This window comes from Pteronotus mesoamericanus, unplaced genomic scaffold (genome assembly GCF_021234165.1).
Source record: "Pteronotus mesoamericanus isolate MK-2021 breed Mesoamerican mustached bat unplaced genomic scaffold, CSHL_Meso_final contig_130, whole genome shotgun sequence".
NCBI classification, from domain to species: domain Eukaryota; kingdom Metazoa; phylum Chordata; class Mammalia; order Chiroptera; family Mormoopidae; genus Pteronotus; species Pteronotus mesoamericanus.
In genome coordinates this window covers 30,862,872-30,884,162 of record NW_026555060.1, presented here as the reverse complement: position 1 = coordinate 30,884,162, position 21,291 = coordinate 30,862,872, and the positions used below count along the sequence as shown (strand labels likewise).

Sequence of the window (21,291 nt, the reverse complement as noted above, 5' to 3'; positions counted from 1 at the left end):
ATCAATGGGTGCTGTGAGCATAAGGAATAGTCTTGCATAGTTAATTCAGATAAAGAGGGTCTCATGCAAGTGAGAGCTAAAAATACCAGTAGATCTTTGAAGTGTTTAAGCATCCACCACAGTCTTATATCCTCTGTAGTGCATTGTGAGCCTCTCCTCTAACTCCACAGGACCTTCCCAAAGGGAGGGTCTGGGTCTTCATCTTTGTCCCAGCACTGGGCCTTTCTCTTTCCTCCTTATCTGCAGCTGATCCCCAGAAGGTATGGGAAGCAGTGCCTTGGGGGTGTTAGGAAGGCCAGTCTTCCTGTCCTTCCTTATTGTTGTAATTATGGTGAAAGCTTGGTAAAATGAACAAGGGGGACAAAGAGGGTCACAAAAGAGCAGTTGGAGGGTGCAGAGGCAGTGGGGCAGAGGAAGACAGAGAGGGGAGGGGAAGGAAGGAGTGCCCCCAGCCCTCACCCCCGCCTGCTGTTATGTAGGAGTTGTCGTCATCTGATACATATAAGAGTCCAGGTCTTCTATAACTTCAGCAGGTTCCCCAATGTGGTGGCTCCCAGGTGACTGCACGTGAGACCACTCACTTATTCTGCAGGAATGTGGCCATGTTTACAAACTGGTTAGTCTCTAAGTATTCTTATTTTTTTTTTTCCAGGGTAGTTCTGAGAGCAGTCCTGACACATACCCACCCACAGGCAGTAGAAGTGGTGACGCAGGAAGCTGGATGAAGCCTGTTGAGGTGTGGCCAGACACACCTCCCATTAGGCATGAAAGGTGTTGAAAACACTAGCCTAGGAGCTCAGAGTGTCGGTAGTGACAGGTCCACCCATGTCAATAATTGGCAAGGTGAGCTCAGGTAAAAACACTTCAGGGCATTTGGCTTTAGCTGTTTGTAAAGAAGGGGGTGAACTAAGATTCCATCCAACTCTGACTCAGATCTACGATTCCTAATTGCTTGGATGCTTGTTCCAACACACAGAGTGTCCCAAGCTTCTAGGCTAAGTTGGCTGCAGGAGGAAGAAGGAATTCCCTCTGTGCCTTGTCCTGGGATGCTGTCCTGCTCTCACCCAGCATCTCCAGGTGAGAGGCTAAATTTCAGGCAAGTAGCACATGAAGAAGCCATGGTCCTACCTTCTCTGGTCTCTGCTCCTGCGGCTTTGATTTCAGGACTGAAATTTGTGTCAAAAGAAAGTTGGTGTTGGCGTCTACCTTCTGTGGATGCACATGATATCTTTCTGTCCTGTTAAGCCAGGTTGGAAGTTCCTGTCTCTGATGTTAGGCCGCCATAATCAGGTCTGTATTTCCTTCAGATAACTCCAGGGCTAAGAACTCTGCTACTCTTCCCAGAGTCTAAAGTAATCATTAGTAGCAGGTCCTCCCATGCAGAACCTCAAGAAAGAGTGGCTGTCGTACACTTTCACAGGGGGTCAGGGCAAGAGGTTTAATTAATTTATTTCACAAATCGGAAGCCCTAGTGTTTTCCATGTATGTTCAATTGTAAGCAACTTGGAAAATGCAGAAAAGTATAAAAAACACAAAAATTGCTCATTTCATGACCTGCAGAGGAATAGTTTTACTGTTTCCTCATGGTCATTAGGCCAGTGGAGGGGACAACAGTAAGAAGGGAAGAGTGGCCCTCCTTGTTGGTTCCAAACAGCACGTATGGCTCCTGGCTGCATCTTGTGTCCGGGGACTTGAGCAAGGGGCGCGTGGCCTCAGGGATGTCTGATGTCCTGGTTGGAAGCCAGGGTGGGGAAGTCTGAGGAACAAACAGTTTGTGGCTGTCCTGCCTCATTTGCAAGCAGCCCCTTCCGCTGTTGGTCCGGAAGGCATCTGATAGAACAGTGCAGCAAGCGTACTTCCCCCGCCCAGTGTTAACCCTCAGTTTGTTAGAAAGAGAGACTTCTTTATCCCTGTGCCATCGGCCAGATGAAAAGCAAGCAGGTCTTATGGAGGTGTGGACCTTGTCCTTGCCTTCCTCCCTTGATGTACACGGTGCAGAGGTGTGCTGGATCTTTGAGGAAACAACTGTGTTCTTTCTTAGGTCTGAATTGCTTTGGTATTTTGCCTGTGTGCTTGACAAAATGAACCTCAGCGATCAGATTCACGAAGCCCTCCCCACAGCTGCTGAAGGCAGGAAGCTTGGGGATGTAGGCCATTCCAGTCACAGGCGGAGCGAAGTTTCATCAGTCAGTGGGTGGTGAGCAGGGGCTTTGAGAGGTGCCCCCAAGGAAATGTGGGCTTTGAAGCAGGAAGAGAGAAAGAAGATCCTGGCCATGAGAAAGATACATTTTGATGCGAATGGACTCTAGGGAAAGCCTGGCCGTTAGCACCATGGCCAACTGAATCTTAGGGTAGCCAGATGCTGGCCTGGAACAAAGGGTACAGAACCACCAACTCTCCAAGAACGAAAGAACAAACCCAGACACCTGTGGTTTTTATCCCTGCCCATGCATTCAAGTTAACTGGGGAGTTTTTTAAAAAAAGTCTGATGTGCCAGAAAATCTGACTTAATAGTTCTAGGTTGAGGACTGGCCAGAAGTATTCAAGAAACAGTACTTATCCTTCAAATATAAGGTACATGCTGACATTTTCAACGTATCCCATTTCATTGGAAAGAATTCTGAGCTGCTCTGTCTGTGGAGTAGCCCATTTTGTGTCTCACTGCTTCACTAATAAATTCACTTTCACTTAAATTCTGGTCTTGTTCCAATAAATTGATTTCTAGGCCACTAAGGAAGACTAAGCCACAACCTTGAAAATGCTATTCTAGTGCAACAGCGCATACTGCAGATGCTGGGAAGCTGTCAGCCGCATTTCCCAGACTCCCTTGCAGTTAGGGTTTCAGGTGTGAGTTGGGGTCTCCAGCAAGATGTGCGTAGTCCTGCTTCGGGCTTCTGCGGCCAGGCACTGGAGGTGGCCAGCCTGTCTGTGGGGGCTTCCTGAGCCAGGCAGCTGTGGAAGGAAGCAGTGAATCAGGATGAAAGATGGAGGCCCCACAACCACCAGCCATCTGCAAGCACCGCATTTCTTTGGGGGCATTCACATAATAAATATTTCAGGAACACTAAGAAAAGGAGGGTTATAGACTTGGTAGCTGAAGAAATTTGGTAGAGAAGGCAAGAAACACAATTGGAAGCCAGCAGGCTGCATCTGCCTGCTGGTACCTGCCCTGGCCTGTGATGTTACTTTAGTCACTTCCATAAGCCCTTGAATCAAGTGGCAAACAGCTGTTCAATGCCTAATGGGCCAGGTATGGGTGAAGTGGTGAAGTGCAGCCTCAAACAAAACAAGCAGAAATGCCTGCCTTTGTGGAGCTTGTATTCTAATGGGGGCAGATGGGCAATAAGCAGACAAATGAGAAAATACAGACATGTCTATGGGTGCAAATGCTGTGAAGAAGTGTCAAGCAAGAAAGAGGAGACAGAGTGGGAGTGAAGGCAGGGGCATTTTTAAAAACTGATTTGTAGAGAGAGAGAGAAAGGGAAAGTAAGAGAGAAACATCCATTTGCTGTTCCACTTATTTATTTATGCATTCATTGGTTGATTCTTGTATGTGCCCTGGTCAGGGAACAACTTTGCAACTTTGGCGTATCTAATCAACTGAGCTACCTGGCCAGGGCCAAGTCAGGGGCCTTTGAAATAGGATGGTCACTGAGAGGGGACCCACAGAAAGGAGTCAGGAGTGGGCTCTGGGACATCTTTTCTGTTTGTTTTTTTTCTTTTTTTCCCTCCACGTGACATGTTAGGCAAGTGCTCCATCAGGAAGTGGTGTAGGTGCGGGGACGGCGGCCTCCTTGTGTTGAATGCTGGAAGCCAGAGAGGCTGGAGCTGCAGGAGTGAGGGGCAAGGTTCAGAGAGGCAGGGGTGGGTCATGGAGATCAAGACCACTGTAAGGCCTTGGCTTCCTACTCAGACTGGGATGGGAAGCCCTCAGTGGGTTTTAGCAGAGGTGTGGAATTAATATATACTATACATATACAGACATATATATAGTATATATTATATATATACGCAAACATAAACACACGCATACACACACAGTATGCAGCTGCTCTCCTGAAAGTGGCTTGTAGGGTGATGAGGGTGAAGCAGGGAGGTCAGGTCTATTGAGGAGCAGTGATTCTGGCTTAGGTCAGGGTGGTGGAGGGCAGGTGGTTGTAAGTGATTGGATTCTGAATATATTTAGGAGACAGGGAAGGCATGATTTGTCGATGGATTGGATGTGGGGTGAGGGAAAGACTGAGTTGTGGAGGACTCCTAACTGCATTCTGGGTGACATGTAGAGATGCTACTGAGAGCACTGTTTTTTCACAGCTGCTCTAACAGCAGAGGTGGAGGTTACTGTGAGTTCAGTGCAGCTCTGCAACTGTGTTGAGTAACTGTAAGAGTAGAAGCAAAGCAGACTTCTCTGAGGTTCAGTTTCTGTCCATGGGTCAAAAGGACTGGGACTCAGCAAGCACTATGGAAAGATCCACTATGTTCTGGGCCAGTTGCCTGACAGACCCTTCTTGTAGGTAGAAATTGGGTTTCAAAATCGGGATTGATGATAGTATCACGCCTAAGGCATTTGTAAAGTTTTGATGTGGTTTACATATGGGTACAGAGCACAGATCTTTTCCAAGCTGGTAGGGAAGCATTTGGTAGGTTTTCCAGGTTACCCATATTTCTATGTTAGTAGTGCCCAATGAGCAGTTAAATTTCTTTCTGTTCCTCAGTTTCCTTAAACTGTGAAAGGCTCAGTTGTGGGGGAAGGGAAAAAACCTGCTCCAGGAAGCCTTCCCAAACAAATTCAGCCCAGCTACCAGCTGACTAAGTTAGCCTCCAAACAGGGCAACCAGCTCAACCTGGTTTGCCTGGAATTTCCCTGTTTTAGTATGGAAAGTCAGGAGACCCAGCAACCTTCTCAGTCCCAGGCAAACCAGGAGGGTAGGTCACTGTATTTACTTCCAACCAAGCCCTTACCATAGGCTAGATAACCTCATTTTAGAGAGATGGAGTTTAAAACCTCATTAATGTTTGAACAACAAAAAAATCCAATTTAATTTTATAGCCCTGGGCTACAGACTTGAAACAATGATGATATGTTTCAAAGCAATTCTGTCAACAGATGTATTAGAAAATTAAAACAAGAATTATTTTATCATCAGTGTGCTGTCTCATAATAACAAAAAAGGAATCTGAATCTGCAGATTGCCTGGTTTCTGTGTGAAAAATCTAAAACTTTTATGCCATCCCTTTATAATAAAAATGAGTCAGTTAGCATCCACTTTACCATGAATCATGTTTGCTGTTGTTACATCATTTCCCAGATAAAAATAGAGAAAAATGAAATCCACTTAAAGCTGAAATCATGTTTTGTACAAATCCTTGATTGTATAAAAGCTTTTGCTTCATTCAAAAGCTATTTGAATGAAGCAAAAGGTTATGTTGTCACTACTGCTTTATAGGAAATTGATTTCTTAACCTTACGAAACTTTAAAAATTTCACTTAGGAATGCATACTAATAAGTAATGTATAGCATGACAGTAAAATCATAATCCATTCTACAGAAGAGCCAACTGTACTGAGCAAGAAGACAGTCCTTTTTTCTAAAATAATTTTTTTTTAAATTTTATTTATTTTTAGAGCAAGGGAAAGGGAGAAAAAGAGGGAAACATTGATTGGTTGCCTCTTGCACGCCCCTCACTGGGGACCCGGCCCACGACCCAGCATGTGCCCTGACAGGGAATCAAACTGGTGATCTCAGGTTCTCAGGCTGGCGCTCAATCTACTGAGCCTCACCAGCCAGAGAGCCTAGTTGGCTGTGTTCCTCTCACTGGCTCGTTAGAAATAACTGAATGACTGGTAAAGTCTTTTCAAAAGCAGGCAGTGAGTAACAAGAGGAAGTAAAGAAATTTAACCTGTTCAGTGAGTGACCAGGAAAATGCAGATGGAGACTACAACGGGAGACACAATTTTACCCCTGTTTGGTTGGCAGAAGTGAAGGAATCTGACAGTTTTAAGTGTTGGAGAGAATGTGGATCAGAAGGGTCCCTGGTATATTGTGGTGGGCGTGTAAATTGGTACAAGTGCCTAGGAAACAGTTTGGAATTATCTTGTAAAGTTGAAATTCACATACCCTATGTCATTCCGAGGTTTGTCACTGAGAGAATCTCATCTTGAGGTGATGTTCACAGCAGCAAACTAATAGGAACACTTTTAAACAACCAAGTGCACACAGACAGGAGAAGAATGAATTAATTCTTGGTATAGTCAATAATGGCATGTTGTACGGCTATCTGAAGGAATTACACTGATAGACAGCTACATTCACTATTGCTAATCACTATTTTAAAACATCGGAAAAACATTAGCTACAGTAAAATACTTTTAATAAAATTAATACACCTCCTAAAACTAACTTTTAAGGAATACATAGATGATGAAACGGTATTACTTTTATAAATATTCAGACTTGTCCCTTTAATTTCATTTGTATATCATTTGTGTATCTACACAAACATACCAACTTTGACTTATGTATGTTTGATGACTCAGAATTAGTCTCTTTGGGGTGGTGAACACACAATGCAATATATAGATGATGTATTCTAGAATTGTACACTTGAAACCTATATAATTTCATTAACCAATGTTACTACAATAAATTCAATGAAAATTTTTTTAAAAAAACAAAGAATTATAGTCTTCTGATCCCTTGGGCATTAACTGTATGTTAGGAAAGTCATTTTATCTGCAAAGACAATGAGGGACTCTTGCCTGAGGGTTTTCCATTTCTGTTTCACTTTTTAAAAAATTTTTCTCACACTTTTTTTTTATTGTATTTTTTTCCATTGTCATTTAGTCCCCTTATACCCCCCTTCCCATCCCTGCAATCACCAGTGTCAAGCCTTCAGAAAAGTTGCAAGAATGGCACAGGGCACAATCTATATAGCCTAGATTCACTAGTTGTTGCATTTTACCAGGTTATTTTTTCAACTGATTTTGTTAATATTGAATTATTTGAGAATAAGCTTCAGACATCATGACACTTTGTCTGAAGTATCATGACATGACAATATTGTCCCTAAATATTTCAACATGTGTTTCCCAAGAACAAGAACATTCTCTTTCATGATCACAATACAACTCTGATCCTAGTTAGAAATTTAACATGGACATAAGACTACTATCTAGTTACCAGTCCATAATCAAATTTCTTTACTTCTATTATCTTGACAATGTCTTTTTAAAGATTTTTTTTTCTTTTTATATGTACGATCCAATTAAGTGTCACTTTCAGCCTTATTTAGTCTTTTTTTTGAAGTTATTTAGTTTCTTTAAAAATTTTTGTATATTGATTTGAGAAAAAAACATTGATCTGTTGTTCCACTCATTTATGCATTCATTGGTTGTTCCTTGTATGTGCTTTGACTGGGGATGGAACCAGCAACCTTTGCTGATCAGGAGGACGCTCAAACAAACTGAGCTACCTGGCCAGGGCTAGGCTTAATCTTATTTTAATGATGTTGATATTTTTAAAGAGCCAGGCCACTGCCATCACCCCAAAGAAAGCCCCTCAATTTTTAATTGCCTGATTGTTACCTTATTAGATTCAGATCAAACATTTTTGGCAGGAAAAATTGCATAGATGATGTGTGCCCTTCTTACTGATGTTAGGTCAACAGGCTAGGGTAGTGTTTTGCTACCTTTTTCATTTCATGGCACACATAAACTAATTGTTTGCAATATATTGTAATATATTAAATATATGCATTATATTTTATATATTATATAATATATAAATATATTTATAAAGTATATTTTTTGCCGATCTGACAAAAAAAATTGGTGTAATTTTGATTTATTTGCACTGGATGGCTATTGTGTTGGCTGTTGTCATTTTAAGGGAAAAGAGGTCAATGCCCCTGACTAAACAGTCAGGTACTGCATGTTTTAAAAATTCTTATGGCACAGCAGTGTGCTGTGGCACACCAGTTGAAAATCACTGGACTAAGGTCAGTTTGTCTTTCTAATTGTGATGTAAATAACTGGTCATTGTTTTTATTGCTTGTAAAGATAACTATTTTCCCTTTGTAATTAAAAACTTACTTGTGGTGGATCTTTTGGGATCACTCACAACGTGTGAATAAAATATTCTGTTCCCAATAATCTTTTCCTCAATGGTTTTGGCATGTAATTTTGATTCTTGACTGAACATTGTTACGGTGGTTAAAAAATGGCCATTTGCTAATTCTGCCATTCTTTTAATATTTATTAGTTGGCATTCTTTTGTAAAGAAGGAGCTTTCCTACCTAACCTCCCCTTTTATTTATTTTTAAATTTTATTAATATTAATAGTAGCAACGGTATTAGTATGGATTCAGGGATTTTAAAAATTATTATTGCATGTGTTATAGTCCATTGCTGACATTATTCATTTTGATACTCAAATTGTCCCAAATTTGGCTGAGAACACTTTCCAGCTGTCTGCCATGTTCCTTTGACACATCATAATCTGTTTTTGAACTCTTTCTTATATTCTGCCACAACCAGGCGATCAAGGTTCAGCCCTGGGATCAGCCACTTCCCCAAGGAGCCTTAGTGACCTTTAGTGGAGAATGATAGAAACCAAGATCTGGGCTCTGGTGTGCTTCTTGTTGCTGAGATACCATTGTTTCTAGGGCCTTTTCAATGGACAGAGCTAGGAAACAGATTTTTTTAAATCATAAATTCTTACTATCTCTTATTCTACTCCAGTACCAGAAAGTTCTTCCTTTCCTCTCGTATTCCATAGTTGTATCTTTCACTCACTTTTTATGTTTTCTCTAGGAATGATTTTTTTTTAAAACCTTGAATTTCCTTTACTCCTGGTATTATTAATTAGGAAAATAAAATCCTCAAAATTATGTATCTAATCCCCCATGAGCGATGACATTGAAGAGATCCTAAATTCAGCACAGAGGTGAGGGCTAAGATCACATCTCCTGGGACTTTAAAAAAAATCTGCACAGACCAGTCTGGAATATTCTATGTGCCTTCATATATTCCAATCATTTCACAATGAATGTATATTACTTTTTAAATGACAAATATAAATTTTTAAGGCAAAAAACCCTCCACCATATAGATTGGATGTAAATACTTTGGTGTTGTATAACCATGTATATACCCTATATGTTGTAGGACAGGAAAAATAATTGTTCCTCTATCCTTCTAGGTTGTTGGCTGAGACACCCTCACCTCCAATAAAAAAATTGACAGGAGGAAAAAACCCAATTTGTATTATGTATGTACATACATTCACGTGCCCCACAAAGATACGACTCAAAAGGCTGTCAGGTACCTGAGGCTATGGTACCAACCATCATGAGCTAAAGAAAGGGACAGGAGTCTGGGGCTTCAAAAGGGAAGAAGTAAATTCATAGGAAGATAAGAACAGGAAATGTATGGTAAACAAAGTTTGCTCTGCTGTGCAGACAAGCCTCTGGGGTGCAGTGATCTCTGCTCATTGGTAATAGCTTTCTTCCTGGTTCGAGCCCTCTAATGTCAATTTCCCTTGCAAAACGTTAACTTCAGTTTTTAGAGCTTCTCCTGTGTCTACAGTTTGTCAAAAATAATAAGCCTAAAATAATCCTTATGTCAAAGAGGCATATTTGGGGGTGGCATATTCTGGTACCCCTCCATGTACCTCCTGGGAGCCAGACGTTGTGGGGACAGAGATGAACAAGGACCCAGAGATGGGGGGCGAGGCAGAGGGGAGGGCTCTGCGGCCCTCTCTCGAGGCTGGGAGGACGAGGTGGGGTCAGTCCTGCTATTCCTGCCCTGCCTCAGGATGCCCTGCTTCCCCCATGCCCGCGCCAACCTTCGGGAGGTCTGGGTACCAGAGGGTCCCCTGCCGGGAAGGGGGCATGGGGCTGGAGCCAACTCGCAGCCGGGGTTGGGGGATTGGGGAAGGTGGAGGGGATGGGGGAAGGCACTCGGCCAGCCGGACTGTCTCTCACTTGGGTTGATGCCTGGCGCGCAAGCTAGCTGAGCTTGGCTGGCCCGGGAGAGGTCAACCAGGGACTCGCGAGCCGGCAGAGAGCGGCAGGAAGGGAAAAACCCTGATCGGGCGGGGCGTGGCCGGGCGGTGGACGGCAAGTGGATTGGCTGCAGGCCCAGTGCACGAGCCGATCAGAGCACGCCCCAACCTGCTCCGCTGTGGGGCACGCCCTGTTCACGTGCCACCGCCCCAGCGTGCTCCGCGCCTCCAGGTCTCGCACGTGGCTGGTCTGTGCTTCCTGGGCACGCTCGCCCCTGGTAGAGGCTCAGTGCTTCCCGTTCCTTCGAACTGTTTACGATTTCCTGGCCAAGGTCTCCCCCCACTTCTCCGCCCCCTGCTCCCGCCCGGCGCCACCAGAAGACCTGGGAGCGGCCCTGCTTTGTAAATTCGCTAGAGGAAATAGGTCGGCAGGTGGTTCGCTGATCTTGGGTTGGGTGGGGGTGGGGCAGGCAGGCGGCCGGTGAAGAGGGAAGAGATACCGAGAGGCGTTAGATAAAAGTTATGAACGTTTTATTAGAAAGATTTTATTAGGGAGATTGCATAAGAATGTGCAATGTTTTTATCTTTGGGGAGTAAATAGTATAAGTGCCCTATGCTGCTTTTTCCTGCTTGGCAGAAAGCTGAACCAAGCCCGCTGCAAGTGTACGGGATGTTCTGTGTAACAGTGCGTAAACAGCCCACGCAGCTGCTGTGGGAAGAAGCCTCCTGAGGGTTGAGGGCCACAGTGGTTCCCTGACACCAAAGCCACCTCCGGGATGTAGCACTTCCAGCCCCTGGTTTGGGGCCAGTACCCAGACCCCTCACCCCCAGGGTCTAGAATGAGTTGAGACCCGGACTACATCTGACTCTTCTTGAGAGGCCCTGGAGTTAACTTGCGGAGAGTGACTCAGCTCTGGGAGGGTCAGGAAACCTTGAGTGGGGATGTTTGACCCAGACTTCGCAGACCTCCCTCCCCACAGTGCACCTGAGCATTTATGCAAATACGTGTTTTAAAGACTATTGTTAACAAGATATTAGACTGGTCAAGGTGTTGCCTGCCTGAGGGGACAACAGGAGACATTTACCAGAAGTGAATTTTAGGTCAATTACAGAGGGCACGAATGAACGGTTATGGAGTCCTATCCAGGAAGTAGATGCAGTTAGGTATTTACATATATTAGTAAGAAAATGATGGAGCTAAGATTCAAGTTCTCATTTGCCAGAATCCAAAGCACTTGTCTTTTCACAATGCATCTGTTTTAATGGAGTGGGTTACTTTGGGGATAATGTTTGTGCAGAAGGGTTTCTGCATTGATTGAGCGCATTGGACTATCCCAGAGGGTTCATTCAGCACTGTTTTAGCTGTGTCAATACCTCCATTGAAGACGGAGGTTGTCCTGGGCCAGAGAGAGTTCCAAAACTACATAAGGTAGAAGAGGCCTCATATCTTACCAGGAAATCAGACTTTCCAGCAGGGCATATCTCTGACCCATTGTTCCTATAAATGCTGTCACACTTGTTAAAACAATAATTTTGACATTAACAAATGTTATCACGGTATCCTGCTGTCATCCATTTTTTTCTTTCTGCCTCCTAGCCCTTCCTTTTTTCAAATCTGACATTCCTTCCCCTTGTCCACCCCCTGTATCTAGACCAGGTTAGAAGTGGGACCAACAAGTAAGAAAGAGGACTGGAGGGGACAATAACTGACCTGAGCGCATTTCAGCGCGATCTCCAGCAGCACCAGCCACAGTGCCCCAAGAAGTCAGGGGGGAAACACCTGGGCTGGTCTAATTCTCTTTGTGACCCTCAATGCCTGACTTTTCAAACTTGAAGTTTGTAGAGAAGATGCATAAAGATCAGAGGTTTTGGATTTATTTTAATGAATTAATAGCTTCATACTTTCTGAAAAGATAAGAGCACTTTAGGAGTCTATTTTTTTCTCCACTACATGTATTAAGTTGTCAGATAAAATCCATTTTAGCATCCCTGAGAGGAAGGTAAGGGTATGGAATGGGTCTACAGAGGCAGTATCTGGGTTTTCTTGGACCTCTAGCAAACCTGGTTACAATTTCTTAGCAACAACACAGCTGGAATTCGAACACAAGTTATGGCTCTCTAGAAGCTCTCTCTGAAGGTCTGCTTTCCTTCATTTCAGTAAGTCTCCTGGTTATTCATCCTTAACCTCCTAGGCCTTTATTCTCTCCTCTGCCTTTAGGGTATGAAGTCAGTGGAGCTCCCTCAGCCCCGCCCAGTCCCAAGCAAGGCTTAGAGAAGGTCAGCTGTTTCTGTTTGCCTGCTTCCTTCTGGTCCCTTCCTGAGGTAGTTTCTAGGTTTGAGGTACTTCTCTGTGCTCTCCAGCAAATTCCTCAGGTCCCTCCTTGTCATCATCTTTAAGTGACAGTAGCTCAGTTTGCAATTTAACTGACCTCAAAGATCTTTAACAAAAGAGAACCCTATCCTAGAGATGGACTTTAGGGCATTAAAAAACTTAAGGGTAGAGTAGAGGTCAAGGTTAAAGCACATTGTTCTTTTGTTTCTAGCCTTCCCCCATCCTCCCGACCCCAACATTCTCTTCCTAGAACAGCTCCTGTGGGACAGCGGTGAAGGTGGAGGCAATGGGTGCCTTGGAAGACTAGTCATGAGATCTCTGCTTTGATCCTGCTTACTGAACCAATGACCTGGTGACCTACCCTGACCATCTTTGAGTTCAATTTAAAAGGGGCGGTGATTCGTTTAATAAGCTCAAACTCCCCTTTCTCCCAGGCTCTAAACTGGAGTCTGGGAGTGCAAGCCAAAGAGGTGGGATGTTTTGCATGGGCTCTGAGGTCAGGCTTTCTGGGTTCAGGCACTAGCTCTACCACTTAGTAGCTGTGTGATGTTGGAGAAGTTCCTTAATCTCTCTGTGCCTCAGTTTCCCCACCTGTGGTTGTGAGGACTGTGCTTAAAGCACTCCAAACACAGCCTGGCGTGTGCTTGGTGCTCTGTAGGTAGTGGCTGTTCATTTGTGTCTTGAAGAAGACCTCAGTCCAGTGATGCCAGTTCCGCAGTTGTTGCCACCACCTGCTTCTGTATAAGCTTAAATGGACTGGAAGGCTCAAGGACGAGTGTAGCATAGCAGTTACCCCAAGCGCTATTTGGTCTTCTAGGCCAGGCAGTCTGCAGCGATCCACGCCCCCCCCCCCCGCCCCCAGAGGGCACCTCCTAGAGTGGTCCTTAACCAAACACTTCTTCCTATCCTCCCCAGGGTTCTCTAACCCAGTCCCCCCTCATACTTTCTTGCCAAGAGGCAGCTGCTCGGTGATCAATTTACCTAGGGAAGAGATTCTCTATTCTTACACTCTTACCTTTGGGATTGTAATGGGGTATCCAGTGGCTATAAAACAGAGCTGAATCTTAATTTTAGTAAGAGGAGGAATGACGGTGGCTTAAAACTGGGCCATAGTCATCAGAGTTGTTGGAAGAGGGTAGGAGATAGGTCATTAGTAGATACAGAAGCAGACCCATATTCCCTTGGTATATATTTTTAAAAGATTTTATTTATTTATTTTTAGAGAGAGGGGATGGGAGGAAGAAAGAGAGGGAGAAAAACATCAGATCTCAAACATAAAAATGTGTGGTTGCCTCTCACATGCCCCCACTGGGGACCTGGCCCACAACCCAGGCATGTGCCCTGACTGGGAATTGAACCAGTTACCCTTTGGTTCACAAGCCTGCACTCAATCCACTGAGCCACACCAGCCACGGCCCTTTGTATTTTTGATATTAACCTTGGGCCTATGATCCCCAGGTTGCCTTGGGTGCCATGCTGACAGGTGGAGAGGGAGGTGGGAGAGGAACAGGGAGAAAAGGGGTTGTTGCTGAGGTCTAGTGGGAAGCTTACAAGTGTGCAGAATCTTTAAAAACCCTAAAAAGCAAAAGCAAAAACAAAAACAAACAAACAAAAAAACCCCCACTGGACACCCTCTAAATGTGACCTGGCGCAAAATCCCAGTCACTGAGCACTGTGTACAGAATGAGCCATAAGAGTCAGAGATGTGGGGGACGAGTGGCTGTTGCCTGACTCCCAATTTCATTTTTATAAAGTTTTCATTTTGTGGATGTGTGCTTCCTTAAACCTTTCCCAGCTTCTTTGAAGTTCTAGGTTTAGATACTGAGAAGATTGAAATATTTATTGGTAGTATATATGGCTTGCTCTCTGGAAAGACTTTTCCTCTTCCTATTTGCAGAAGCCATAAATTAGTAACATTTTGGGAATCTTTTTTGTGTTGAATTTTCCTGGACTTCTGTTCGGGGTTAGTTTGAAGTGGCAGAGTTGAGGGGAATGTGCTTTGGGGGCCGACCCTCTGGCTCTTTGATGAGGAGAGGGGTGAATTTGCTTTCAAGCAGGGGACCCGTGGAGAATTGTAAGGGAATGACCTCAGGACAGGATGGGTGGAAGTACAGATGAATGAGAGGTTTCTGAAAAATCACGGAAGAAGATTACCAATTCCATGAACCCAGATCTCTGCACTGAGAAATTTCCCTCTAATCCAGCGGTTGGGAAAGGCAGGGCTCACCTTATGTCCTTTCTTGGTCACCAAAGGCTTACTTAGGGTGCAGGAAGAAAGTATTACAACTTTGCTCTCTATTTATTTTTTAGCATATTTTTACTTTCTAATATTTTTCTAAGTTTTCTAGTGCACATAATAGATCAGAGCAGCAGTACATGCGTGTAAGTTACAACTGAAGGAAGATCTGATTCGGAGTTACTAGTTTGTGATCAAAACAGTTGGATTCCACTGCTCAAAGAAATGAAGGCAGAGCCACCAAACAACCAGTGCTTTTCAAATTCTACTGCCTGTGACTCATTGGAGATGTTGTTGAAATGTAAATTTCTATTCAGTAGATCTGGACTGGAGCCCAAAGTTCTGCAGTGGAAGGCTGACTCAGAAGAAGCAAGATGGTGTTATTCCCTCTGTGGTGCAGTATTCCATTTGGTGTCTTAGTCAGAGAGGGAAACCCAAAAGCCAGTGCGGCAGGAACAGATGCTTTGGCATCTCCTGAGTGGAGCACCCAGGCCTTACCCCTGACGCCGTGAGGAAGTCCCCATGCGTGAATCATCAGAGGAGTTGCAGGCATCTATTCCATAAGGGGTGTGTCATTGTTCATGTCATGTCAATTTGGTTCTTGGTCCACATGGCTCTGGTAGCCCACTTCACAAGTAGGAAAGGTGGGGGAGTGGGAGGGGGGTGCAGCCAGTGAAAAACCAAAACGTTGACCCCTCTGAAGTGGGAGAAGGAGGTGGGTGAGCAGGTGTGCTCATTAGAGCTGGGGGTGTCCCCGACTGCCGTCTGTGCTAGGTGGACTTCAGTGTTTTACTTACCTTTCTTGCCTCAGTCCTGTGAGGCCAGTATTCTTTTTACCACTTAGGAAGTGAGGAAACTGAGGTCCAGTATGGTTAAGTGACATACCAAAGATCTCAGATCTTGTAAATAGTAGAGCAGGGCAAATTCTTCTCCCTGCATGCTCAGTGCTTCTTTTATTTAAATAAAAACTGCTTTTATTCTGGGAGCCAGTGAAAGTTAAGTGGCTTGAACTTTTGAGAATTTCAATTCCCATCCATTGATTCATTCATTCATCAAGTAAATATCTACAATATGTCCAGTACTAAGTGTTCTGAATTCAGAAATGAACAATGCAGTCCCTGACCTTAAGGAGAGAGATGGAGAAGCAAAGATGCTGTTACCAGACCAGACTTTGTTGAGTGCTATGATGTGGTTAGGTCCCTGCGCTATGTGGGGGTCCCTGGGTGCACAGAATGGGAAGCAGAGAAGGTTATAACAGGCAGAGGTGTCTGGGCTGAGAGCTGAAGGGTAAATTAGACTAGTGAAATAAAGAGGGAGTGGGCGGTACCAGTAGGGGAGTCAGTGTGCAGACATCAGAATTTCCCCTCAGTATCACCAAAACAGACATGATGGCAATTAATATCTTTGAAACCTAATAAAGATAACCGTAATCATTTAGGCTCATCAGTTGTTATGTCTTCTTGCTGGATCCGTCCATTCAATCACGATGAAGCGTCCCTCTTGAATGATGCCAGTAGTCTTTGTTTTGAAATTTATTTTGCTGTTAACTGTAGCTACTCTCTTTTCTGTGGATGCATGTCTGCATGGAATGTTTCCCCCATCCTTTTACTTTTAACTATCCATGTCTTCATATTTTAAGTGGATTTCCGATAGTTGGGCTTGCTTTTTCTTTTTATCCGGTGTGGTTATGTCTTTCAGTTAGTTTTCAGACCATTTATGCTTAGTGTGACTATAACGTGTTTTCAAGCACAAGAACCAAAAGCTCCCTGTCTCTCATTCCCCTTAGGGGACAAAGACGGGGCCAGCGAAGGTTGTTCTTCCAGTCTGTTCTGTGCCAGAGCCTGGATTTGGGTTTGGCCTGCATGCTCTAAAGATTTCTTCGGTAATCGGCCTGAGAATCAGTGACCTGGGTGTGGAACTTGGGGAGCTCAAGTCTTTAGGTTTGGAGAGCTGGTGTGAGAAAGGAACTGCCATTGAGGAATCAGTTTAGGAACACTGTCCCCCACACTCACACACACATCCCATCATTGAAGGCCTCCGACCTTTCCTCTCTAATCCTTTTCTGGCCTGAAAAGCCCACTGGGCTCACAGTGACACCTCAGGATGATGAAGAGCTGATTAATGTACAAAAGAATGAAGAGCTAAACAATGTACAATGTACTTTTGGAAGACACAGTACCTCAATGTACATCTTTTAGTGGTCCGGGGGTATGGTGAGCAGCCCTGACCCAGCTTGAGAAAAATCTATTTGAAAACAGAATTTCTAATCCTTTACCTCAAGCCTAAAATGTGATGGCCAGGCCAGGTTTGGACATTCCATAGCAGAAGGGGTTGGCTCTGGGCGTGGGAAAGATGAACATCCACTTCCGTGTCTGAACCGTCCAAAAGGAAGGTCATCCTCTAGGTAAACTTCCCAGTATCCTGTTGATGTGTTCTTGCTCAGTGATCTTGCAGTTCAACCACTGCAAGAGTTCTCAGATCTCTGAGGAGACCCAGTGGTCAATGGGGCTGGGCTCTTTCCTTGTTGGGAGCCGCAAGAGGCATGGTTTTGAATGCCTTAAGTTGGAGCTGAAGACCCAGGGTTCTGAGGACCAGGAACACCCAGCAGGTTGATGCGTCACTTCTGCAGACGTGGTTTTCCTAAGGCACAGATGGACTCTTTCAAAGTCTCCCTGATGTATAGTGGGAAACAGGATAAAAAATACAGGTTTCCCCACACCCCCATTCGAAGGTAGAGCTTTTCTGGGAAATTTTTTGTAAGCCAAAATGGCTTAAAGTAAAGAGTATCAGTACCTGTTTTTGTCAACTGAAAGAAATCTGAAGAGGATTTTTGCTTTTATGAAAGAAGCCATTGCTATATTAAGGTAGGTCTTCCCTAAAAATGAAGTGGTGTAAGGTGAACTTTTGGAAAGTAAGGGATACCTGTATCCATCTTAAAGAGGCTGCACTGAGAACCAGAGCAATTTACAAGCTTGCTGAAGGCCAGATAACTTGGGGAAGAAGGAACAGAACTGAACAGAACTAGATATTCTACCTCCACCTGAAACTCTGGAACACATCTTCCTTGTCTCTTCCAGAAAGAAGGCCCCTGTACAATAATCCTCTGTGTCTCCACGACCCTTTCAGCATCATTAAGCCTCCCCATTGGCCATAGCGCACTGCACTTTTTCAGGTCTTCCCGGTGCTCTCCTTACACATGATCTCTGCTGCCACCCTTGTGCCTTTGCCCACCTACTTCCTCCTACCTGGGACTTCCTCTTCTCTCTCAACCCTGTGCTCCGCATTGGCCCTGCCCCCTGTCTACTTGATCACTTCAGAACTCACCTTCCCTGACTTCTTGTGACAGAATTGGAATGTTGGTCTCAGTATTTCCACCAGGCTCTATCAGTGCAGTCATTACTTGTGTTCATGTCCACGTCTACCAGCAGCCATGTGATACTCTGTAATCTTCGTGCTCCTAGTGCGGAGCATACCCTTCATGGAGGGAGAGCTTGTTAGGAAGGCTGTCCATATTGTTGGTTTCTTTTGTTTGTCAGTCAGTCAACATGTTTTTAGCGCCTGCCTTCCATAGGGATTGTGCTGTGCACTGGGTTGGATACAGAGAAGACTATTCACACTCTGAAGAGGTTTAGAATGTGGATGGGAATGCACACACAACATATGCCCACTCACATGAAAAGGTGCAGAGAAGACACCAGTCTCTGAGGTAGTATGGGAAATAAAAGTTTATGGCTACAGTGAGGGAAAGGTTCTTATAGACATGGAGGACAAGTAGGGGCTAAACAAAAAGGAGAAAAGAGGGGTTTCTGGTGGAGTGCTCCGTAGAACAGCGGAGATGGGCAGGAGAGTTTGGGGGGACAAAGCAGATCAAATGGTCAGAGTGGAAGGACAACAAGGGAGAAAGGTTGCTTGAGAGCCCTCTGCAGAGGACCTTCAGTGAAGACTTGAGGAGATTCAAAGAGGTCTTAGAGGAAGTAGGGAGCCAGTGATAGTTTCTGAGCGAGGGAAGAACAGAAACAAAGTATTGTTTTAGAAATAACTCTGGCACTATGGTTTGGAATAGAAGAGATGGGAGGGAAGGAGATGGGAAGTGATTACCTATAGTCTAGATTAGGTTTTTAAGGCTTAAATCTGAGTGGAGACAGCAGGAATGGGAAGTGCACAGATTATTTACATGAGAAACAGGAGTTAGTGACTCCTAATTAGCTATGGGGATTGGAGGCACTTGAAGTAGCAAGTTACAGTAAAAGGGGGAATCAGTAATTATCAAGTGGATCTTGCTCCAAAGCCCATACATCATCTCCTAACCTCTCTGAGCTTCAGCTTTCTTGTTTGTAAAAAACTACTTGGGTCCCTGTGACTCACTGTGGTCTCATAACACAGACCAGCTGTTTACATCATTGCACTGACACAGGGCTGTTTACCAGAAGAAATCAAGACCTCCCTTACCTTTTCCTATCTGGTCAGACAACCTATTTTCTTGGTCCAGTGTAGGGGTTCTTAGGAAAGCCACCCTGGCCCCAGCACCTGGTGTGACCATGTCACACAGTGTTCAGGCAAAACACCCTGGTGCACAGCTCAGGTTCTGCAGAGTGAGGGCTTCCGCAGCCCGGGCTGACCTGGGCCTGCTGCCCACAGCTGCCCGCAGTCCCCTGGCCAAGGCAGCCGAGACCTGAGGCCCAGCGGCGAGGTGGATTTTTGTCTCTGAGAAGCCTGGCTGGTTGACTGCAGAGACCCGGCTGACAGGGGTGAGCCTGGAATGAAGTACTTCCTCATTTCACGTCTCCTTCGGTGGTGAGCTTCTCATGAGGCAGAGGAAAGTGCTCAGTTACCTGGGGGTCTCCTTGGCTGTGTGGCTCAGTGTTCCCCTTCTGCAGCCTGGGAGTGTGGTTCACCTGTGCATCATGGACAGCTGTTCTTTTGTTTCTTTCCAACTGAGGTGAATTGGCCCCCGCTATTCTAGTCAAACACCAGTTTCATCCTTTGATTCCCACGCACAAGGGAAATACCTCTTTTCAGTTGGGAGAAATAAGGGGTTGCTGCATAAGTGGTGATAAACTAACAACAAATTGTGGGCATATCCTCTCCTCAGTCTGGGCAGTGTTCAGTGCTTCCAGGTACAGAATACTAGATATAAATCCCAACATACTGAGTACTTACGATGTGCCAGGTATTGTTCTAGATGTGTGTACACATTCACTCATTCAAGCTTATGGAATAAGGTCCTGTTATCCTTTCCCCCATTTTACAGATGGCATAGCGGGGACATGGAGAGAGATGGACTAGCTAAGAATAACAGCTAGTCACTGCTCAAACTGGAACGTAACCAAGGCAGTCTGGCCTCGGAGTCTTTGTCCAGGAGATGGTTTTGTTCCTGTATGTGTAGACCCACAAAAGTCACTGTGGAGAGAGAGAAACAAAAATCAAGCAAACCAAAAATAGCTTTAACATGACAACACAGTCATACACGCCTTATGGTGTTCATAAAAAATCCAGATGGCCAATAAGCAATGGAAACCTTCTCTACTTCCTTAATCATCTAAGAAATCCAAATTAAAGCCACAATAAAATACTACTATATATGTATTTTAGCCAGAATGGCTAAAAAGAAAAAGACCAAGTATTGCAAGGCTTTGAATAACAGGAATGCGCATGTCGTAGTAAAAATTAATATAATCACTTTGAAAAACTATTTGGCTATGTTTACTTAATGTATGCATGCTCTGTGCTCCAGAAATTCTACTCCTTGGCTTAGACCCTGCAAAAATGCCTGTTATGTGGCATTAAGATATGCACAAGAATGTTCCCAGCCCTGGCTGATGTGGCTCAGTGGATTGCGTGCTGGCCTGTGGACTGAAAGGTTGGCAGTTTGATTCCCAGTCAGGGCACATGCTTGGGCTTTGGACCAGGTCCCCAGCTCGGGGTGTGAGAGAGGCAACCTGGTTCTCTCACACACCATGTTTTTCTCCTTCTCTTTCTCCCCCCACCCCAAAAATAAATAAATAAAATCTTAAAAAAAAAAGTTCTTAGCAGCATTACTTGTGATAGCCCCAAAGTGGAAACAATTCAGTGTTCCATCAACGTAAGTAAACTGTGGCATGTTTGTACAATGAAATGCTATAGAACAATGATAATGAACCACAGCTATAAGAGGCAAATGTGGACAAATCTTGTGAGCAACATGTTAAGCGAATAAAGCTAGATCCAATAGAATACATTGTGCAATTCCACTGATAAAAAGTTCAAGCCATACAGACTGAGTCGAGATTCTGTTTACCTCGGGATTGGTGACTGGGAGCACAGGGGGCTTCTGGGGTTCTGATAGTGACCCAGTTCTTGAGCTGGGCAATGGCTATGCAGATGTGTTAACTTTGAGCATTTATTGGGCTATGCATTTTTGTATGAATGCTACACTTCAATAGTATGTTTATTTTTTAAAATGACCTGGAGATCAGTTTGGGTAGCTCAGTTGGTTAGCACACTGTTCCAATATGCTAAGGTTGTGGGTTCGATCTCTAGTCAGGGCACATACAAGAAGCAACCAATGAACACATAAATAAGTGGAACAACAAATTGATGTTTCTCTCTCTCTCTGTCTTTCTCTAATCAATAAATAAAATAAGTTAAAGAAGAAAAAAAAAAAACTTGGGCTGTAGCCCTGGCTGGTGTGGCTTAGTGGATTGAGTGCCAGCCTGTGAACCAAAAGGTTGCAATTTGAT

At 44.4% G+C, this 21,291-nt stretch overlaps 1 protein-coding gene across 2 annotated transcripts in view; it reads left to right on the top strand.

Annotated features, from left to right (window-relative positions):
- The window catches only part of PFKFB3 (6-phosphofructo-2-kinase/fructose-2,6-biphosphatase 3), a 74,853-nt gene that overhangs the window by 5,396 nt on the left and 48,166 nt on the right, over positions 1-21,291 (top strand). The window contains exon 1 of one of the 2 annotated variants that reach the window (XM_054594030.1): positions 14,940-15,139. The exons of the other annotated variant lie outside the window; for it this stretch is intronic. The gene's annotated coding sequence lies outside the window, so the exon portion shown is untranslated. Of the gene's footprint in view, positions 1-14,939; positions 15,140-21,291 lie in introns of those variants that run through there. 2 annotated transcript variants of the gene reach the window in all.